At 36.8% G+C, this 21,394-nt stretch overlaps 1 protein-coding gene across 2 annotated transcripts in view; it reads left to right on the forward strand.

The window, feature by feature from the left end:
• The first annotated feature begins 4,894 nt into the window (after positions 1 to 4,894).
• SLIT3 (slit guidance ligand 3) overlaps positions 4,895 to 21,394 on the forward strand; it is a 535,141-nt gene continuing 518,641 nt past the window's right edge. The window contains exon 1 of one of the 2 annotated variants that reach the window (XM_065030140.1): positions 4,895 to 4,913. The gene's annotated coding sequence lies outside the window, so the exon portion shown is untranslated. Of the gene's footprint in view, positions 4,914 to 7,488; positions 7,505 to 21,394 lie in introns of those variants that run through there. The other variant, XM_065030141.1, reaches the window with a different exon arrangement.

The following is a 21,394-nucleotide window of genomic DNA, read 5'->3' on the forward strand; positions in this document are numbered from 1 at the left end:
TCTGGGTTATCCCACTACCCACTTTCCACATCAAGTACAATAATGTCCTTCGGCGGGACTGCCGAGGCTGCCGCCCCAGGGAACGTCAGCGCAGTCCGACCCAACCAAACCTTTCCTTGGGGGCTTTGGCCCAAACTGCAAGAGCCGCACGGCAAGTTCCAGTGCTCGCGGCACAGCTGTCAGCCCAGCTCCTCAGCTCCTGCTTTTCTCTCTGTCTTGCTCTGGTTTCCACTCACCTGCCTGCACCAGGGAGGGATTTCATAGTGCCACATTGCCCAGAATTCGTAAATTTCCTAAACTGGTGAAGATGTGAATGATGTACACAAAGAGCAAAATGAATCAGCTGAAGCATTTCACCATGCAGGTCTGATGGTTGTTTGAGGGTCAAAGCATAGTCGTTTATGTGCCATTTTCTCTGCCCCAAAAGAAAGCATGAGTAATTTTTACCTTTTAAGCAGTGTTTAAATTTCTAATCTATCCTGAAAGATTAACATATTTCTTGCAGTTTTTCCAACCACATCAGCTAGTATGGCAGGTTTACTCTCATAAAGAGTGTGACATGCTTAACAAAAGCCATTGCACAGAAACGTACAACAGCAAAATCCATCTTTAAAGAAACTTGCAAGTTTAAATTCATGTAAGGATGTAAGGATGTAAGATGTAAGGATAACAATCCTATTTGGAGAAACTAGGACTGAAATAGATGTCTTAAGATACAAGGGGCTTGGAAAATACGCACAAAGTGTAAAATTCTACAGAGGAAGCCAATAAAACTACTACTACTTCTATCAGAATTATACTACGTCTACTCTTCTATCAAAATGTGTGGGTCTAGCTTATGTCAATAGAAATGAGAATAAAAATTAAATACAGAATGGTCTAGACAGGCAAGAATGCCAGGTTGATTGAAACAAGGACAGGAAACAAGGCAATCCCATTCTGATTCTGCCGCATTTACTGTGTGATTAACCACTCCAAATACCCACAGCTAAACCCCCTTATTTAAAAGAATAATAGTGATTTAATTAACAAATCCATATAATTCTTCTGACAGTTGAGTGTGTCTTGGAAAAATAGAAAGCACATTGTAAATTCTAAGTATTATGATTATTCCAGCAGGTAATTATCTGCCGTAGCACACTAAATCATAGAACAGTTAAAATAGCTGCTGTTTCCCCCACCTTCGGTTCCATGGTCACGTGTAACAGCCGATGTTTAATGCCTGAAATATGTTAGCAAACTCCATAATAATTTCCTCAGCTTAGAATTTCTGTTTATGTCTTTATAACAGAGCAAAGAGTTTAGATACAAAGTAACCAAATCATTATTTAAAACATGCCATTATTTTCAGAACTGTTATCTGAATTTGGCACTAACTAGGATACTCATTTACAGATCACTTCTGCTTCTTGTGAATGTAAAGTATACACATCGGTTGCTAATAAATTATTTATAATACAGATTTGTCAAGTGGAGTAGCCATGTTGTCAGAACGCTTCAAGATTATTCACCAGTGTTCCAAAATATTTAAGTTACATAATACCAATATTTACAATTTCACTATATACCAGGATTCCTTGAGTTGTACTTAGATTTGAAGCTAGATTTTACTTTATGAGGTTGTAGAAGAGCATAGAATGACAAGACCATTAAGTCCATAGTTTGTAGTAAATTGGGCTTTGTGGAGACAAATAATTTTGTCCTGCAAGTAGATGTGTTGGTTTTGTTGTTGGTTGGGGTTTTTTGTTTGTTTGTTTTTCCCCTTGAAGAGGAGGCTTGTTGCCATTCTGTACATTAAAAAATGGTATTAAAAAGCCCTCTTGGCTTTTCCCTGCTAATTGCTCAGTGTAACATAGCAGCTGACAAATGTTTTACTCTTTGTATGTAAGGTCCAAAATGCTATTGAGAAGCAACTGATCACTAGCAGTGAAAGTCATATTGGCACAACATCTGGGGTTCATTATAGTAAAAGTTTTTGGAGCATCACAAGATTAGTTTATTTGTTGTTTTGTTTTCATGTTCTCGCTCTTCATTTTTTTAAGAACACTTAATTTTGCATGATTTAAAGCCATGCTTCTTCAGTGCAACTTTATAAAAGCCCAGATTTAACCCTTTTCACATTTTTCAGTCGGCAAAGATTGATTTTTTTTTTTTTTTTTTTGAGATGAGACCTTCCACCTTCCATTAAATAGAATTCACGAGTCTATATGTTTTAATTTATTACTGTGAATTCCAAGAACAGCAGTACTAATACCGAAGCTCTTTTGCAAGGAACTTTAGTATCTCAGTAATTACAGCAACAGATTGAGAGCCAGTAACATACTGTTCCTAATCCTCTCTAAACTATTAGTGACTGACCTCATGCAAATCACTTCATCTCACTCTCAGTCACCTGAGCTAATCAAAGATGCATTTGGTATTTCTCTCACCAACCTGACCTTAACCAGCCTTCTGTGGCTAAACATGATGACATGGCAAATCTATCAAGTAGGTGCGAGAGTCTCTTTCAAATAAAAACTGTCAGTTACTTGAAAACTTTCTGTTACTTTTATTTAGTTTTGTTACATTTTTTACTGCTTGCCTGAATGGGTTAGGAGCCCCACAATAAGCTTCCTGGATTTCTGTAATTGAGGGGTCTAATTATAAAAATATACATACTTCAGTATGTAAATTCAGAGCCAAGCTATGATAGAAATTTACATTATGACTCAACAAGCATCTTGCAGACTACACTTTCCCTTTTCCAGATTTGCATCCTTTTTTTCTTTTTTAATATCAGGCCAAACTGGATGCATCTTTCAAGTTTTCCAAATATCCATCATTAAAGTCCCAATTGCAAGATTTTGTTATAAACAACAAGATAATGATATAATTTTTATTATATTAACTTCAGGAGTTTTTTTTTGTTTGTTTATACCTGGGGTAACTCTAGAGATCAGTGAATTTCATAACAAGTTTAATAAATCAACTTGTAATAAAACCTGGAGTGTATTGTAACTCAAATTCATTTTAACTTTTCTTTCTTTAGTCAGTAGGTAGAAAAGTCCCTTTAAGTTCATCTTCAGTATAAATTCAGATATCCATTATCAATCAATCTGCAATTTAATGGTGCTTCAGAGCCCCCACTGCTCTTCTCCACACGAGTTTAATTAGTTGACACCAGTTCTCATTCAATCTATTCCACTAACACGCAGCTACTCTCCTCTTCAAGAGGAAAGCATTTTGAAAACAGCATTAAATGAGCATTTTAAGCCACATTTTGTTATATAGAAATGTATGTATAGACATCATAATTAAAACTAATTGTACAACCAATAACTAAGGCAAACATCTTACTATTCTCCAAAACTACTTATTATAACTCATTAATTCATTAATTGATCTCACTCCACGGCCTCTCCCCAGCTGCCCCTGCAGTGGGGCCCACAGCCCCTCACTGACCCTGTAGAAGTTTTCTTTCTCATGACCAGACACACGTATTAAAAGAAGTAGGTAATAGCTGTTGAACATCAGCGAGAAAATGTTACTTAATGAGGCAGTGTAGCTTCATTTTGATAAAAGGTGCATTTCAAATTAATTTTCTGCTTTTTTTTTTCAGTATAAAGTTGGATAGGGTAATTATCTTTACTTTTGATTAAATTTAATTTTGTACAGATCATCAGCTACATTCTGGACAATCATTTTGGTGCTGTTACTGTGTATTTCTAATCAAACGGAGTAAAACGTTTAATCAGTGTTGCAGCTGGAGGTCATTAGCTTTTGCATCATCAAAGCCAATTTAGCTTTCACCTGGACCTCATTTCAGGCCTGCTATGAAACATCTTCATTTTTTTTTTTGGAGGTTTGGTAGTGTAAGTGTTTTGTTGTGGCTGAAGGAGTTTATTTTAGAATTTATTAGTATTAATGTGTGGTATTTGTTTAGGTTATAGGCTTTATTCTACTGTGGAAGTATTGATTAGTGGTTATATAGTTGTAACCCAATAAAGAAGAACAGAAACTAAACTGAAGTATGGTGAGTTTTAAGAGCTGTATTTTGATGCATAAACATTTTGCTTGGGGAATAGTTTTCACTTTTAAGGCCTGATATTGCTTAATATTGTGAAGTGTTCAAGCTGAGATTGTTCTTAAAGGGTTTGAATTAAGCCATGAACATAATCCTATGTTGTGTATAAAGCTAATGCTGTAGGTGATGTAACATGTGGATAGTTTGTAGCAGCCTCACATGGGCATGTATGCAATATAGTCTTGTTTTCATTGATTGATGTTTATTGTTTTATAGCTAACTAAAAGTTTAAATTGTAGAGTATGTGGTTGGGGTGAGGACTGGGAGGCGTTATTCTCTTTTTTTTAAGCCTAGTGAAGTGTATTTATCCTAGGTTGTAATATAAAGAGTCACAAATTGAGCTGTAGGGTTTTCTGTTTTGTTTCAGGTCTAGAGCTTCAATTTTTGAGAGTGCTTTTAATTAGTTTTTCTACTTTGTCAGAGTAAATATTTATGTTTTTACTTTTAATGCTAATCACTGGTCATCTATGTCATTTTAAAAGGTGAGCTAGAAAACTTTTTTAGGAAAACCTGAAAAGTGCTTTTTTCTTTTGAGAAAGGTTATATGATGCTGTTTGGCGCTAAGTGGTTCTGTTCTGATTGTAGAGATGCATAAACATGATGAGACCGCATAAACCAGAAATTAATGTTTTAAAAGTTAACCAGGGTAACAGTGTTTGCTATTTGTTTGCTCATACAGAGAATCAGCAGTCTAGAAGTCTATTGGGTTTAGGTTTTTTTGGGCTACTTCATACACTGTTTTTTTTTTCCTATTTTCAGCTGCCTGTTTGCCTACCAGTTCACAAGTGTATCATCAGCCACAGCAACTCAATAGTTTCATTCCAGGACTGAAATAAAGCTTCTGGAAAAGGTTTGTTTAAAACAAACAAACAAAAAAACCCCCACCCTTATACTTACTTTTGAAAACAAAAGGAAAAATAAAAGTAATTAAGTGAACCGTACTTTGTAAAATGGGTAAATTTGGAAAGATGAAAGCGAAGGGTCTAATCACTTGAATATGTTCTTTGCGGATTTGCGTAGCCTGGGAAAATAGTGCGATGCTTTTAGTCCCAACTTAATTTGCTGCATAGTTATTTTAATTAATAGCTGTACTGGCAGATCAACAGCTTACATCCTAGTTTTAATTTTGAAGTTCTAAACACAATTGACTTTTATTTCGTTGTTAAATTTTCATTCGGTATCTCAAAATACAGAACAGTTTAATCTGAATGTGAAGTGATGTATTAGCCTTTACAAAGTCTTACCTTGGGCAACATTTACTAGAGAATGCTGGTGTGCATTTGGGCAAGTTGCCATGGAATATCTCAACAGCAGTGACACGTAAATGCTTTTTTCAGTTACAGTCAAAATGCAAGTAGTTCTGGGCACTGAGACACTTCTTACTCAATCTACATGGAGTTTATTCTAGGGGTTAACTAGGAAAGCAACCAAATGGTTACTTCATTCAGCACTTATGGTCAATTTTTGGTGAACTGAATCTGCTGTATTATACTATGACTTAAGACATAATTGCTTAACACAAAGTGTTGGAGCGCTGTTTTCTGCTTGTTAGTTCAGTGTGAAGGGGGTTAGTAGTTCCACTTGAAAGATTCTCACTGGTGAAGAGTAAGGTGACAGAGAAGTTAAACATGAATACAATAGAAAACTTAGTGTTTTACCTGAGTTCTCGTTATTGTGATAGTGCATGTTGTGTAAGCCGGGAAATATTACTATGAAGAGGTTGGTTTCAACATTATTTCCTTGAGTTTTTGTTACTTTTGCTGTATTTTCTTAACGCTTTTCTTTTATTTTCATCTTGGGTAGTATCAGGTCTATAAAATACTTTAGTTTGAAGAAACTTGTTAAACTTTTTTTGTGACCTCAGTGAATGCTACAAAACACAGTAACAGTCCTGTGACGGAGATATTACATGTTTTCTCAGATTGTCAAAATAAAGCACTGAAGTTATCTTTTTTTGAGTATAATTAAGTAGCATAGTGAAAAGCTTTTGGTTTAGTCTTTTCCTTTACAAACATATATTATTATATTTACAAATGTATTATTCCTTTAATATATACACATATAAAACTTGATTTACAACGTAGCAGATGCTTTTATGTTCATTTTAGGCTCATTAAAGAACCATTTATTCTTGACTGTAGCAGTAAGGACATAGACGTGTGAGGTCAAGTGTTCTTTAAGAGTTAACAGATATTTTTCCACACTGATCATATCAAAGAATAATAATATTAAGATTGCAATAAGCTTATTTTTTTTTCTGTGGTCTGCAGAATGTCTTTGTAGTGTCTCAGGATCTGTTTTAAATTGTGTGCTGATTTGAGCAGCTGGGATCTGACTTTAGTTTAAGTGATCCTATTTAGATGAGTCATAGGACTTAGGAAATATTTCTGAAAATGCACCACCAACTAAATAGTGAGCCACTGGATGTCACTGTCTTTCTGCAAGTGTGAAGCGCAGATTTTAGATACTATGATAAAGTATAAAGATAGGTAATTGCTGGTTTTGATTTTCCTGATAGGCATGGCTTTACCTGCAGAGGGGTTATGAAAAAGGCAGTGTGGTTACTCTGGCCATTGCTTTATTTTCTGTAGTGAGAGAAAATGATGGGTCTGTAGAACCAGCTACACTTTCACTGTATGTCTTTCACAAAGTTGAGGTCTATGTATTATTCCCACTTCTGTCCTGTCATGTTACACAAGTACAGTATGCTACCAACTAGAAGAATAACATAAATTACATAAGTTGTAAGTAATAATCAGGTCCTACTTTAAATTTAAGAGCTTCCTTCATCTTGGATCACTTACTAGGTACTTTGGGTTTTTTTTTTTTTTACCTTTTTAATTTCTAGCACAAACTGCTTTGGCAGCTGCTTCCCAGTTAGAGAATGTAAGTCCCAGTTAAGGCTTTTCCTCAGGCGAACTTTAAATGTGATGGGAGTAGGAGGACTCATCCACTGAGTTGATTGTTTACCACAGGTTTTGAGATCACTTATGCTGACTCCTCATATACCTTTGTAATGATAGAATTACTTTATTCCTACTTTTCCCTCAAGGGAATAGAATCAAATGTGCTTTATTTTTAGGCGGAAGACTGGCAAAAGTTTATGTAATTAATAGTCCTTCCAAGAGAATATGAATTAAAATGAATTGGAGCACATTAGGTTTAATCTCTTTGGCTGGCATCTTCAAACAAGTGAAGTGTTTGTAGTAGTTACATGTTGAGCACCTGCCTTTCCTCAGGAGTCCTGAGGATCCCAGCCTTAAGTACAGTCATTCAGATCCCGGTGTATCTTGGCTAATAGATAATTTGTCATATTATGATTTTTTTCCCCTCCTCCCTCCCATTATGTGTAACTAATCTGCAGCACAGCACTCATATTAGCCCTTAAAGCTTCCTCTTCATTTGCCTTTGCGTCTAGTCGTCTTGCTTCTGGAATTACAGGTGAGTGAAGCAAGTTTAAAAAGTACAAGGTGGAAAGCAGCCATTGTAGCTGCAGGACTTGAGTACATTAGAAACATTTTTGTTTTTCTTGGGGTTAGAACTGTTGAGGAGAGCAATCTGAAACATACTTAATACAGCAGACTTGTCAGTGAAAGGCATTCAGGTTATCAACAATTGGTTTCATTGGAGAATGAGAGTGGAATTTGAATTTAAATTACCATGCTTAAATTTAAATTTGTATTTAAATTACCATGCTTAACTTGCTACATTGAGTGTTTTTAGGTGCGGAAGCTTCTGTTGCTTTAACACAGGTATCAACAGACAGCTATTGAAGAAAAATCAAAATATACTTTAGTTTGTAGGCACTTGGGATATGATTTGCAATGACCAGAATGCATATATAGGTCTGGTATAACTTTAATAAGCTGGGAAATACTGTGTTTACAATGAACATAAAGCTTGTGTTGGCAAACCAAGTTGTTAATAATATTTTGAATAGCTTTTATGGTTTTTTTCCTCAAACACTGTGTTACCAGAAGGTTAATGGATAACTACAGTTACAAAGGGAAGTGTAGCTATATGCACATGCTAAAGCTGTCTCTTCTGAAATTTTTACTGGAGCCCTATGTGGTATTTATATTTATACAAGTACCAAAGTATTAGGGGTCAGTTTATATTGACAGTCTATGTCCACTCCAGATTGGAGTACAGTAGTTGGTTGAATGTAAGTACTAAATGTGGGTAATGAACCTTCAAATTTTCAAGTACTGTAAAACTGAGGATTCCAAAAGAAAGCTAGGATATGTAAGCCAAGCTAGTTGAAGGGTTTACTTGGGGATGAGTTTACAGACAATGATTTCACAATGGCCAGTGAAATGTGTGTGTTTCCCTGTGAACAGAGAAACAGTGACCACCTGAAGCAACAGCTTAGCTGTCTTTGGGGTCTGTAATTGATTGTCTATTCTACAGAAAGTGATATGGCTCTAGTAACTAATGTTAAAGGAAAACCTGTGGAATTTCATCTTTTGATCAAATAACTCATTTCTCAATATTAAATGTGCAAGCATGGCCGAAGAATCTCTATTAAATATCCAGTAGCTTTCTGGTGGTGTGTGTGGGGAGTTGCCTTTTTCATTTTTGTTATGTCTTTGTCAGACATTTGTGTGTGCTCTGCTTTTCCTTTTATAGTTTAGTTATGGAAAATAGAGGTTAAAGCCTGAAATGAGTTTTAGATATTCTGTGATAGGTGATCACATTTGCTTATCATGTACTGAATAAATAGATTGCATTAAAATATTGTGCTATCATACCATTTCATTGTCTCAGCAAGTAAGCTGAATAAAACCAGAATTAAATGGCTCAGGAAGATATCTTTCCTTTGAACTGCATGCTACAAACAGAAGTGATAGCTGTCAATCAAATGTGATCTCAGTGTCTTATCATGCAGATATTTCTTGATTTTTTTTTTTTTTTTTTTTTTATTTTTTTAAAACCTCACTGTGACCTCATATCTTGGCATAGTGCATACTCAAGTGAGGAATGGGAATACAGTTGCTATGAAAAAACAAGTTAAATTGTGAAGCAAATAAGGCAAGCATAATCTGAATGATGCTCTGCTTGGCTTTTTCAAATGCAACAGGTTTCAGAGTGAAAAAATCTAGGTAAAACATTAAGAGGAATACAGGTGTTAAATTTGTAGTGGAGGAAGTGTGTCATGGTGTTCCTCCATAGTGTACAGCACTAAAATATATTTTCCCTAGTGTTGTCAAGGGTTTAATGAATGCTTGGCCTTGACATGCAAGTTCATTTCTGGTCCTGTGCCTTTTACACAGCAAATGTAACTAAAACGGAACTAATTTCTGTCAATAGGTTTTAAACTGGCGTCTAACAGTCTCAGCTTTCAGGTGCACGGCAGCGCAGCTCTTCTCAGGGTGCATGGGGGGGGCATCTCCCCATAGGGACCCCCTGCTGCCCACATCTCCTGCATTGGGACTGCAAGCTTTCACTGTTCTGCTAACTATAGTGTAATAATGAGTGATATCATTACAGACACATTTCTGAAAAGGGGTTTTTATTTTTGGTTGGTTTCTGTTTTATTTTAATAGGCCACAGGAACAATGAAGAACTGAATGCAGATGGCATAAGGCTGACAGTAGTAGTCAATCACTCAATCCATATAGCCTGCTTCAAATGCAAAATTATCTCTAACATTCAGTGTATCTCCTATGTATCTAACAGTGACTAGGTTAGAATTCTGTGAGGATTCGGGATCTTTGCATGGATGTCCCAACCTTCTCATCCACACAGGGTTCATCTGCAGCGGGTTGGGCTGATTTCTTTGACCATCTGTTCTGTTCTAAGCATCTCCAAATGCAGTGACTAAGTCTGCTTAGCCTGGTTTGTGTTCAGCCTTAACATTTTTGACCAGAAGAGGTTTCTTCCATGAAGGAACTTAATAGAGCACTGGTGTTTATCAAGGATTTGTTAATGACATATTCAAATAGGAGGGCATTAGCTTTCACAGGAGTTCTGCCATTGTGAGTATGCAAGCTGGATTTTATGTAGATGCCCACTATAGAAACCACTTCTCATTTGTACAGTTAATTTCATACGAGAATTTTCTCCAGTTTGTTTTTGTTTGCTGCTTGATCCACCAGAACATGGAATTAGAAAAGGACAGTGTTAAAAGTTAGCTACAGCAGGTAATTAAGGCTATCCATTTAAATTAGAAATGAATGCATGATATGGCATGTTCACAAGTTCTCTGAAGTCAGTCTCACATTTCTGAGAAACTTCACCCTCTGAATGACAGTTTCCAGTGTGTAGCAGAATAACCTCAAGAATGCTTATTTTCTAGAAATGCAGCATTGGATGACTAAGGATGCAAGTTAAGCAGAAAGAATTGGCCTATGCTTATCTTTTCTTTAGATGTAGATGAAACTTATCTTCATGGATTATCATGTACCAGGAATACAAAGAAGCACATCGTATTTGATCAAATCGGATGTGTATGCTTAAAAGAATTCGTTGTTAAAAGAGCTAATCACATGATGAGAGAGAGGTGTCAAACTGAGGTGATGATCCCTTTTCCTTGCTATCAGTGTGTCATCCTTTAGCAACAAAGAATAGTGTACTTGCTGAAGGACAGACTGATCATTTGATTTCAGGAAGCTATTAATAAATGTTCACACTGTGTTTTCAGCTGTTTCCTACTGAAGTTGGGTTCTGCCTGCAGAGGTCAGTGGTGGGGTTCTTTTCACATCTGTCTTGCAACATGTGTAAAGATATACGGGCAGAATGAGAAATAAAACATCTAGGTTGAGTAAAGGTCTTGTCAACATAAGTTGCTTCTAATCCTTAGGCAATTTTAATGCTGTGGTTCTGTGTTCAGTGTCATGTGTGGCCATATGAATCCTTTGGCCGTTTCTGTTCATATAACAGAATGGCTTTCTGTGGTATTAGAAGCAGGGTGCTTTAATACTTCAGGATGTGCATTTAATTCTGTATGTTATTAATCCATATACTTGTTGTGAGGCTTTGAGCAAGTAATTTAGTTTGTGCATCTCCTGTAAGGAGGATAAAACTTTTCCAAGAAGTTTTTCTGGGGACATATTCAAATGTTAACGATTCTTGTTTTGGTTATCTTGAACTTGGCTATCTTCAGCAAGAGGCCAAGAGCCAATGAGCTGTTTGGCATTAATAAACACTTGACCCACCTGAACCATGTCAGCCAAGTTCCCATCTCTGTTCAAGTAATTGTGGACAATAAGCAGGAATTTCTTCCTGAATACAACACTTGGTCACAGTAGTCAAGTTAGCATTGTCTTTGAGCATCTGATAATTATTTTGACCGCAAACCAAGTGTTAAGAGAGGGTGTATCCTAGATAATTCCTTAGAATTTTCTGCAAAAAATTATCTCCAATATGTCTGACTATCTCACATCATGGGGGAATATGACAGAAAGTGGTAAAGCCACTTGTTTTCTGTCACAACTGGAGACAAAAATATAACTGGGAGAAGCTCATGTTTTGTATTACTACATGATGTGATTTCTCCTTGATCTCATGAATTGTTGTAGTTTCCAACTAGAATGTAATTGGAAAGCATGTGGACCTCCATGTGGTATAATTGAAAAATATGTTTAGAAAAATAAATCAGTAACAGCTAGTTTTTTTAGCTGTTGCTTGGAAATTCTCTAACTGGATTATTAGCAGATGGTGCCATTTCTATTGTGTTGCCTCACAGCATTCTCATCTGAAAAAGGAGGAAAAGTACTCTTTATGCCTAATTAGAGGACTGTTTCATCTGGAAAACGTTGCCTTTAGTAATCTGCCTTGTAGCTTTTGTCAAATAGTGGTAGATGAGCTAATTTCACTAATTCATAGACCTTTCCTAAAGAATATGAAATGTAACTTGTTTCCAGTGAAAAGCAAAACTGTTGCCCTTCTGTATTTCTCTCTAAGACGCAGCATTGAGAAAAGATAACTCTCCAGTATGTGTTTGTGCTGAAGACCCTTTGACTTGTTCCTCTAGAAGTTGCAATGTAATATTGTTTTTCTTTGGGTTTGTTGAAAATGTATGGGATATAAGCTTAGGTGGAGAAAAACTCAGTTTTAGTATGATGAGAGCAAATAAACAAAAATGTCCTGAAATAGTTAACTTCCAAGAGTGCATGAATACACTGTTTACTGATGGACTTCCACTTACTTTGCCCTAGAAGGCTTGATATTTTTTTAGGTGGGTAATTAAGTCTATTTTTAATATAAATATTTTGGCTCTAAGATTCCTGTTAGAGACAGATGAGTTTACCTATCAACTGCAAGAGGAAAATTCTCCTGTCCTTGGTTAAACTTGTGTTATAGAATGCTGCATTTATTAGAAACTTCATTAAAGTTTCTGCAGTGAAGCAGGAGACTTCTGCAACTAAGATTTACAAGTGTGGAGAGGACACATAGTTGCCACTGAAGTGGCACATGAAGAGCAGACTTTATTTCCCCGAATCTAGAACTGTCAACCTAAATCTTCAAAATGTTAAGGTTTCGAACAGGAAAAATTGCTGAGTGTTTCTTATTGTACTTGGATGGAACCTTTGGAGTCCTGACAGGGTTTAGCCATTTACTGTCTGTGTTGTCGAAACCATAGCAAGATTATAGATTTTGTTTGCCTGTGCCAGCATTGATGTGCACGCAGTGTGCTGTTATTACACTGAAAAGGTTGTGGTAACTTCTCTTGCCAGTTGAAAAATACCTTGGAAAATGAATAGAGCTTTTAGGCACTTCTGCTGTAGTTATTGCTTACTAATTTGGGGAAATTTTTGATATGTACATTCCAAGAAGGGAATAATTGAAGCTTTTCATGTTAAGCATTTGGTCTGGTTTGATTATATTGGCCACCAAAACTGCTAGAAAATAAATGCAAATACTTGCACAAATTTGTGTTTTTCAAATCTAACCCCTTGTTCTTATTGGCAAATGGACACAGTGTGTATAGTGGGTTATTAAATGTTATACACTGAATCAGATTAATATAGAACATCATGCAGTGTTTGAATTTTCTGTAGTGGACAGGAAAGACACCATTACATCAACTATTTTTCGTATCACTTGCTTTAGATGTTGCTGTTTTCATTGCAAAAATACATTTCTAATTTCAGTTCTTACTGAAGTAGTAAGAACATCTGTGATGAAGTTGAAGAGGAAGACTAGTAAAAGTTAACCTTAATGTAATAGAAACACCAAGCAGCTTCCCATTTGTAGTATTGACCAGTAATTAATCTTTTAGGCTTTGTTAAAATTTCCTAACCCCTCTGTCTGGGAGTAGTATCAAAAGGAAATACAATGATTCCTTTTCTCTTAATGGCTCTCAGTGGACCGTGAGTTTCAATGTCAGTGGTTAATGGTAATAGCTATCTAGATGCTGATTTTAACCATGGAAAGGTACTGCTTTCATGTAACTCTTCTGTTTTGCCTTGGACAGTGAGATTTTGTGGCGAGAGGTAGACTTACTCAAATCTTCAAACATCCTGTCTTCTGAAGTAGTGGGATGGTGGGCCTGAGCTGTATATGCACCATTCTGAATGCTCTGGAGTGGAAAATTGTTAGCAAACATAAAATAGTGTTCTGAATGATCAAGGTAAAGTAATGAAATGCCACATGAATTTAGCTAAAGAAAGCAGCTGCACTTAGGATTTGAAAACCAAAGATTTAGCACTTGGATAAAAATAATTGTTTTACATTTGTGAGCTTTTATTGCTTGGAATTAGTTGGGGTTTTTTTAGTTTTATGGTGTCATCTGGTCATTTCTGAAGGCTACATTTATATTTCTGTTCTGGACAGCTGTAGTAATGACATCACTGCTGCAGCATGTGTTTATAGAAATTGTTGGGCTTGAAACGTATTATGAGGTTTTTATGCCTTGGTTAACTGTGTCTGGATTTAGATTTCAAGGTATGTGGTGAGCTCTCTAGGGGTGATGCTGCTTGAAGCTACAACACTGTCTGTGCCTATATTGAATCCATATTGTAGATACTGATGGCTTGGAATTTTCCCTGATGTAATGGGTTAAGTGAAGTAAAAGGAAATAATGAACTTGTGTTGAAATTGTTTGTATATATTGGAGTTACTTGATGTGTTTCTTTGCAGGGGTGTCAAACTCACTTTCTCTGGGGCCACATCAGCCTCTTAGTGGCCTTCAAAGGGCCAAATGGTATTTCAAGACTATAAATGTAGAAGTAGGTGAAAGTGACTTTGATACCCCAGTTCTAGAGGGATGCTAAGGAGGGCATTTGTGAACGCCAAAATTGTACTAGTAGGGGATAAACTGTGAAGGCCACTCCAGTTGGGCTTGTATGCTACCAAAAGCCTTAGTATGTACAATTTTTGGCATAAGTATTGACGCTGGCATTTGACTTCACTCTGGCAGTAACTTCAACAGGAGAAAAATGTTAAACTGATATAATGGTGAATGGTTTGCCAGGGTATCTATGTCAGACCTTGGCTAGTGAGCATCTAGACTCAGCCACTTTGTTTTGTTACTAGAATAAACTTTTCAAGTGTTGATTATCTTCTTTATTCTGAGATTAAAACACAACTTTAAAGAGTTCTTAAAAATCCTTGGCACTTCATAGCAACTTGCATGGAGCTCATCTTAAAACTCCCAAAGTTATTCCATTGGCTCAGCTTTTTGTAGTGCTGTCTGTGCCAGGACAGGAGTAGCTTAATTTCTTGGACTAGAGCAAATATAGCTAAATCACAAGATTATTGCCTAGGCTGGGCCTTGTACTGCCATCGAGGGTAGTCAAATAGTGTCCAATGACCCTTAAGCTGTTATTTCCGCATAGCTCTTTCTGTGCCATGTAGATGTCCCAGTGCATGTGAATTTTCATTCTAGAATTAAGTGTGTCATCTAGGGATACAACAGTCCTGAGGGTTTTTTTTAACTAGAAAGTCTATTCTTGAAAGTTATTTCCAGTGTCATTTGCTGAGTCTGATACAGATCTGGTATGTATCGTAAAGGGCTGAACTCTGTTCACCTAGGGGCTTTCAATTATCTAAGTCTTTAATGGGGTGGATTTTTTCAAGCTATACTAACTATAAGAGCTGAAAGGTGAATCATAGAGAAACTGCAATTTCTAAGACAAAGACAGGTAAAGATATGGGTATGTGCCTGAATGGAAAATTCTATGGAAAGCTTATCTTCTGCATTCTCTTATATGGAATTCTGCCAGTAACTTAAATAATGAAAGCTTTTCTTCCAGCAGTGAAGTCATATTACTATCCTCTGGCAAAAATTACCTGTTCCAGGTTCTGAAAGCAATACTTGGTAGTGTGCTGCTGAGTTACTGAAAAGCTGGCCTTGCAAAATTAAGGTGTAATAACTAATCAAGTAGCTTACCACATCCTGAACCAAATAAAAATGTTCATGTCAGCTGTTTTTGTAACTGACTCACAAGCATGTGCGATCATGGAGAAAAGGTTAGAGGAGAAAAACATGGAGGCAATATTCCTAGCACTTACCTTGCTTATCACTGCTCATCTGGTATATTTGTATGGGATGCCAAATGAGTAGCTGTATTTTTAAAGGGAAACTTGTGTTGCATTCATATTGCTCAAGTAACTTGTGGTGTTGCATTACAAAATTTCCCATGTGTGCCCTGCAATTCTGTGCTTCTATGTAAGTTTTCACAGCTGGATCTCTTTTTATTGATGTTAAATTCAAGGAAAATGGCATAAGAATTAACAACTCAGGGATTGTGCTGCTGTTGTCCTTAACAAGCTTTATTTACTAGTTCCCCAAATCAAGATGTTAAAGGACCTGTGATTTTTTTGAAAGATGTTTAGTATTTCTGGCAAGTTGTATTTTTATTCTATTCAGAGTGTATCCTTGCTTTCTGATCACTCTTTGTGATCAACTCCCATGGGACTGGAACAATTCTTGTAGGCAAAAGCCAGTCTGGAGACAAAAGGTCTCCTGTGCATCTGAACTTTGTTTTGGGACAAGGCCTGGTAGGTAGCAGTGCTGCTGCTTTTGAAGCTTTATCTTGCTTAATCAAAATTGGGCAAGATCAAAATCTTTTATTCAATGCCAGAGCTGCACTTGACTGGCAGATGTCTCTTGATCCTCTGGAGACCTGGGTAGGTTTGTTCTTTTTCTGTTTTGTTTTGTTTCACAGACTCTTTCATCATAGCAAGTGTGACTGGGGTCTTGAGTACATAATACAGAAGTGTTCCAGTGCTTATGAATTTGTAAGATCTTATCCATCTTATGAAAGTGTAATTAGGTCTGCCAGCTCCCTGCTTTACCTTCCTTCAAGTTCTCTTTACTGTCAGTGGGGGGTCCAGAGCCATTTGCCTTTGTGTATCTGTGGAATGATCCTTTCATCAGAGTTTGTACATACTAGTAGTTATGTTTCATGAGACCGTAGCCTTGACCATAAGCAAAATTAATGCTGTGCTTATGGGCAGGACAGTGATAAAAGCAGAGATTGTAAGGAACAATATAGAGCCTGCAGAGGTAGCCTAGAATGAGGATAAGATGATAGAAGAGGATAGCATGAATTGCATTAACATCATCACAGATCTTTCACTCAAGCTGTGCTAAGAATTCATAATAAATTCAATTTATCTTCCAAACTGGATGCACCAAAGTGTCCAAAACATTGTGTGTACCACAATGCAGTTACTTTAAAAATACCAACAAAAAAAATTGGCATCTTGTAATCATGTTAGTTCACAGCAAGATTTTTATTTTATATTCCATGTGTCAAGAGCAGATTTGTGTGTGGAGAAAGTATTTACAAACAGGTGAATGGATGCAGAAATAATTCTGTGTATTATAGCTGTCTTTGAGTTGGAAGTTTTGCTAGCATCGCCAGAACTTTATGGGCAGGTTGTTCAGCAAACATTAAAGGATAAAATAGCCCCTCTAAGTCGTCTCTTTTTTTGCCCAGTTCCTCTGTTCCAGCCTACACAGTAGATACCTACAGTTCTCTTGCAAATATTAAACCCTGTGAAAGAACTACAATCTCTTTTAATCTGTTATTATCTGTACAACAAGTTTAAAATCCTGCTAGTATGTAACCTACCAGCCCTGAAAATGATTGGGCTCTCTGCCACTACACAAAGCTGTCAGAACAGGGGATGTTCAGTATCATGACAGCTGGAGGAATTCTCTAAGAAAGAGGTTAATATCAGTTAAATTTATGAAGACTTACTGCTATGATATTCAGCTACAATCTTGTCATGTTATTAAGAGTCAGTAACTTGAACACTGTAAGAATACATTGTAAGAAACAGCTGATAATTCAGAAATAAGCAAAAGAAAGAGGACACGTTTCCACCGGATATTATGAAATTGGCATTATTGATATAACATATGGCACCATTATGATTAATGATTACTACACTGTCCTTATTCTTTTGCGAGTTAAAAGGAAAATTTTCTCTTTATGTTAGGACTAATAAGTGAACCACCAATACTTGTAGAACTTAAGTGAAATATGCTAACATTCTCTTTTAAAGATGCGATAGCACTACATCTGCCCTCTATTTATTTTAACTTGGTGTGTTTCATGTTCTCTCTGTAGTTTGCCTGTTATCCCTATTCGATTTGTATTGAGAAAACTGGTTATGTGGAGAAGCAAACTTTTTCCTTGAAAAAGGATGGAAACACTAAAACTGATTTGATTTAATGTTCTGCTTCCACACCAAATCTCTTCAGCTTCACATCTTTCCCCTTTTCTCCCTTGCTGTGTATTGAAGACCAGGGAACCCATTGCCATAAAAGGTTGTTCTGGGTTTAGGAAAAGAATAGACTGAAGCTTGATCAGAGAGGTTGAAGGCTGCTGCCTACAAGTATTTGAGGGGAAGAGGTATATAAATGCTATATCACATGTACTTAAACAACCCATAAATTCACTTGGGCTTTAAAATTACAAGATTTCGTCTAGACCATTCTCTTTTTTTTTTTCCTTGTAAGACTATTGTGAGGCTGGACATGGTGATGGGTGGGCTTTTAAAATGTAACTACATGATCTGCTTGTCATCTCAGGAAAATATTTCATTGCATAAAGAAAGACCTGAATTTCATATGAACTGTTTTGTGGCTAGTTGCTTCATAGCGTTTGTTCTGCATAACCTTTCTGCATCTCTACCAGTCAGTTTCTAAGCTTGCTCAGAAACTTTGGAATTTTTTTCCCTAATTCTGTCAATTCCTCCTGCACTGGATATACATTTATAAAGGAGTTTTGTGGCTTAAATACTGCTGAGTCATGACAAAAGCTTGGCTTACATTAGATGGATTGTACTCTTCTTGCACCACATCTACACTGTACTCACAACACTGAGGGAGAGTAGGGTGAGGTAGTGGCTGTATATGCTGACTCTTATGTGTCAGCCAAATGATTCGAACTAAATTGCTTTGTTACAACTAGTAGGGTTACTGTGATCTGAAACGAAGCCATATTTCTGAACAGTCATATTCCTTAATGAGAGTATTTTATCCAGATAGTCTGTTAAACATAAACTGGTGCATAATCTCCATTCCTTGTCTTATAAGGAGGCAGACTTCTCATTTAAAGGAGAAAGTTCAGTCATGGATGGTAGGGAGCAGTGCTTAGTCTCTTCCCTTAGATCTTGCTCATCTTGATAACCTGAGCTTTCCTCCTGTCCTGGCACACAGGTGTGAACATGATTCAGGTGTTATTTTGGTCTAAAACTGGGAAGTTGCCAAGTAATCTTTGGAAACATTTATGTTGTTCACCTGTGACTTCTGAAGGTAGAGCTGCTTCATAAATAACACTGACTGAAATGTAATTAATGCATGAAGATGGTCAGTTGACCTTCATAAATTAATAGTCATTAGTTCTGGTTTTAAGAAAGATGGTGGTGGGATGCTAATGATATCCTTTGACATCTAAGCAAATAGTCCTGTACACACTTGAATGATCAAGGCAAACATTCCTCTGAAGATGCTAAGGGAATTTGTAGTGCTGTTTGGTGGTTTGTCTTAGAGGTTAGTCCCATTACAGCCAGATTCACCTCAAATTAGGTACTTGTATAACTGACTCCTCTACACTTGTCTTTGCTTTCAGGATCTCATTGAAATGACACTCGTTTCGTGGTGGTTGTGTGTTCTGTTTTTGTGTTTTATGGTGTGTGGGTTTTTTTAATTAAAATTCAGAGCCTGAAACCAACTTCCATGCTGGTCAAATTTTACCCAACAAGTTTTAATGTAAATATGAGGACAGGAAACAGAGCTCATGTTCACATACAAACATCACCACTAACTCATCTCTTAATCATAATCCATAAATTCATCACTTACCAAAAGCAAGCAAGCTTTTTGGTTATTTTTCTAAGAAGCCTTAAATGCTGCAAATGCAAATACTAATACAATACAAATGCAATACAAAGCTTTCTTTGTGCTACCATGTCTGGGAAGTTTCCTCACATATCAGTGAAAGGCATGCTATGTGTATTTGACACACAACTATGAAATGCTAATCCTATGGTGTGCTGTGACTTGTCTGCAAGATCTCTTGTCCTTAAAGGATACTACTGGTGATGTAAGGTAAGTGTCAATGCACAAGCTTCTTGGACTGCCAAGTGAACTTGTCGTATGCAAACTGCCTACTTCTCCATAGCTTCTTTGGTATTCCTTGGCTAATAGCTTGCAGTTAGTGCCTTTGGAATAGTGAAACACATAAGCAAGTATGTTGGAGGTCAGTTCCTACCTACTTGACTATACGTTAACCTTGTGTGACAACATTGATTTGATAATGAGCATCAGCTTATTCTACACTGCATTACTACCTTCTCAAGTGACTTCTGCAAAATAATCTAGCTGGCATAAAGCCTTTCAACTTTACTTGTTGAAACAACAGAACTTGTTGAAAATGAACAGAATTTTAAAGGAAGCATGGGCTATCTCAGAGCAGGATCTGAAAGATGATGTTTTTGACGGTTACCCTTTCTCAAAAATGTTTTTGCCAGATACCAATTAAATCATTCAACAGACATTACCTAATATACTGTATTAGATCTCAATTTTGAATGTGAAGTGCTAAGCTCATTGTGTTGTTTACTCTAGATAACATCTGCAAATCTGTATCTGGAAAATAATCACAAAGGTTAATGTAATACTTACCTGGCCTTTGTGGAGGATTTTGACTTGAACCAATGTTACCTAATATACCCAAGCACATTTGCTTAAGCTGCTGTGTGTTTTACTTCTCAGTTCACAGGGAAACTTGAGATAGTGGTAATAGCCAATTGCTTCAGTTTTATTCTTCTAACTTTAACTTTTAACAACCTGCCCCCTTGTCTCCCTCCCCCACCAAAAAGAGAGAGTTCTGCTTTAAACTTCTTGTTGACTGTTTCTAGAAGAGGATTGATCCCAAAATATTTGTAAACATGATTTGATCGGGGGGTGAATTTGTCTAAGGACAAAACAGAACTTAGGGTGTAGCGTTTCAACTGCACTGCTAAGAGGGATTTAATTCAGAGAACTGTTTTTCTTTAATCTTTCTTGCCTCAACATGTGCTCCATTTTTTTTTTTCCCCACATCAGTTTGTTTCAACCCTGATGTATGCTTGTATGCAATATACTGTGTTGTTAATATGTTGGAGATCTGATGAAAGGAACTTGTGCATAAAACAATTTGTTTTGGCAAGAGCGTGTGCCAAAAGTAGGCCCTCCCTTGATGTGTCAATACAGAAATAAACACAGGAGGGAGGAAAAATGCTGGAGAAACAAATACAAATAGAGATTGGACATGGCAATGCTGTAAGTTTACAAATAGTTTCTTTTAAGCAAACATTAGGACTGGAAACTTAAACAAATATGAAGTTCCCCAGACACATGAAAGCCCTCACTAGTAAGCCTTAAAATAAAACAGAAGATATGAAACTAAAGTGATGAGGTGATTGTTTCTTTTCCTAGTTTGCTTTCTTGAAAGGCCTTGATACATGAGAGTTCTTTATGTTGCAATGGCAGCTTTGGGGATTGGATATGACCCATGAAGATAGTCCTTTTGTATTGACTAGCCATGCAAGAATCGTTTTGCTTTGTGGAGTACTTGGAAGGTGTGTTTTGGCTGGCTACTTCAGATCACCTGAGTGTCCTTGCAGATCAAGCTTTGTGACCTGTTATATACAGAACTTCCTAAGGCTTACTGTTATGTATCTAGTAGGAGTGTCTGGTCATATAAAGAGAAATAGCTTTCAGAAAAAGTTATGTCCTGGATCATGTCAGGCTCTTGGTCATCTTATCGAAGCCTTGGAGCAGGAGGCTGGTAGTGAGCTGATCTGCAGTGAGCCGGGCTGAACCACTGTCTGAATGGGCTTGTCTGCTTCATGCTTCACAGTTGTCAAGTACATGGGCAATTCCCT

This window comes from Columba livia, chromosome 14 (genome assembly GCF_036013475.1).
Source record: "Columba livia isolate bColLiv1 breed racing homer chromosome 14, bColLiv1.pat.W.v2, whole genome shotgun sequence".
In the NCBI taxonomy this organism is placed as follows: Eukaryota; Metazoa; Chordata; class Aves; order Columbiformes; family Columbidae; genus Columba; species Columba livia.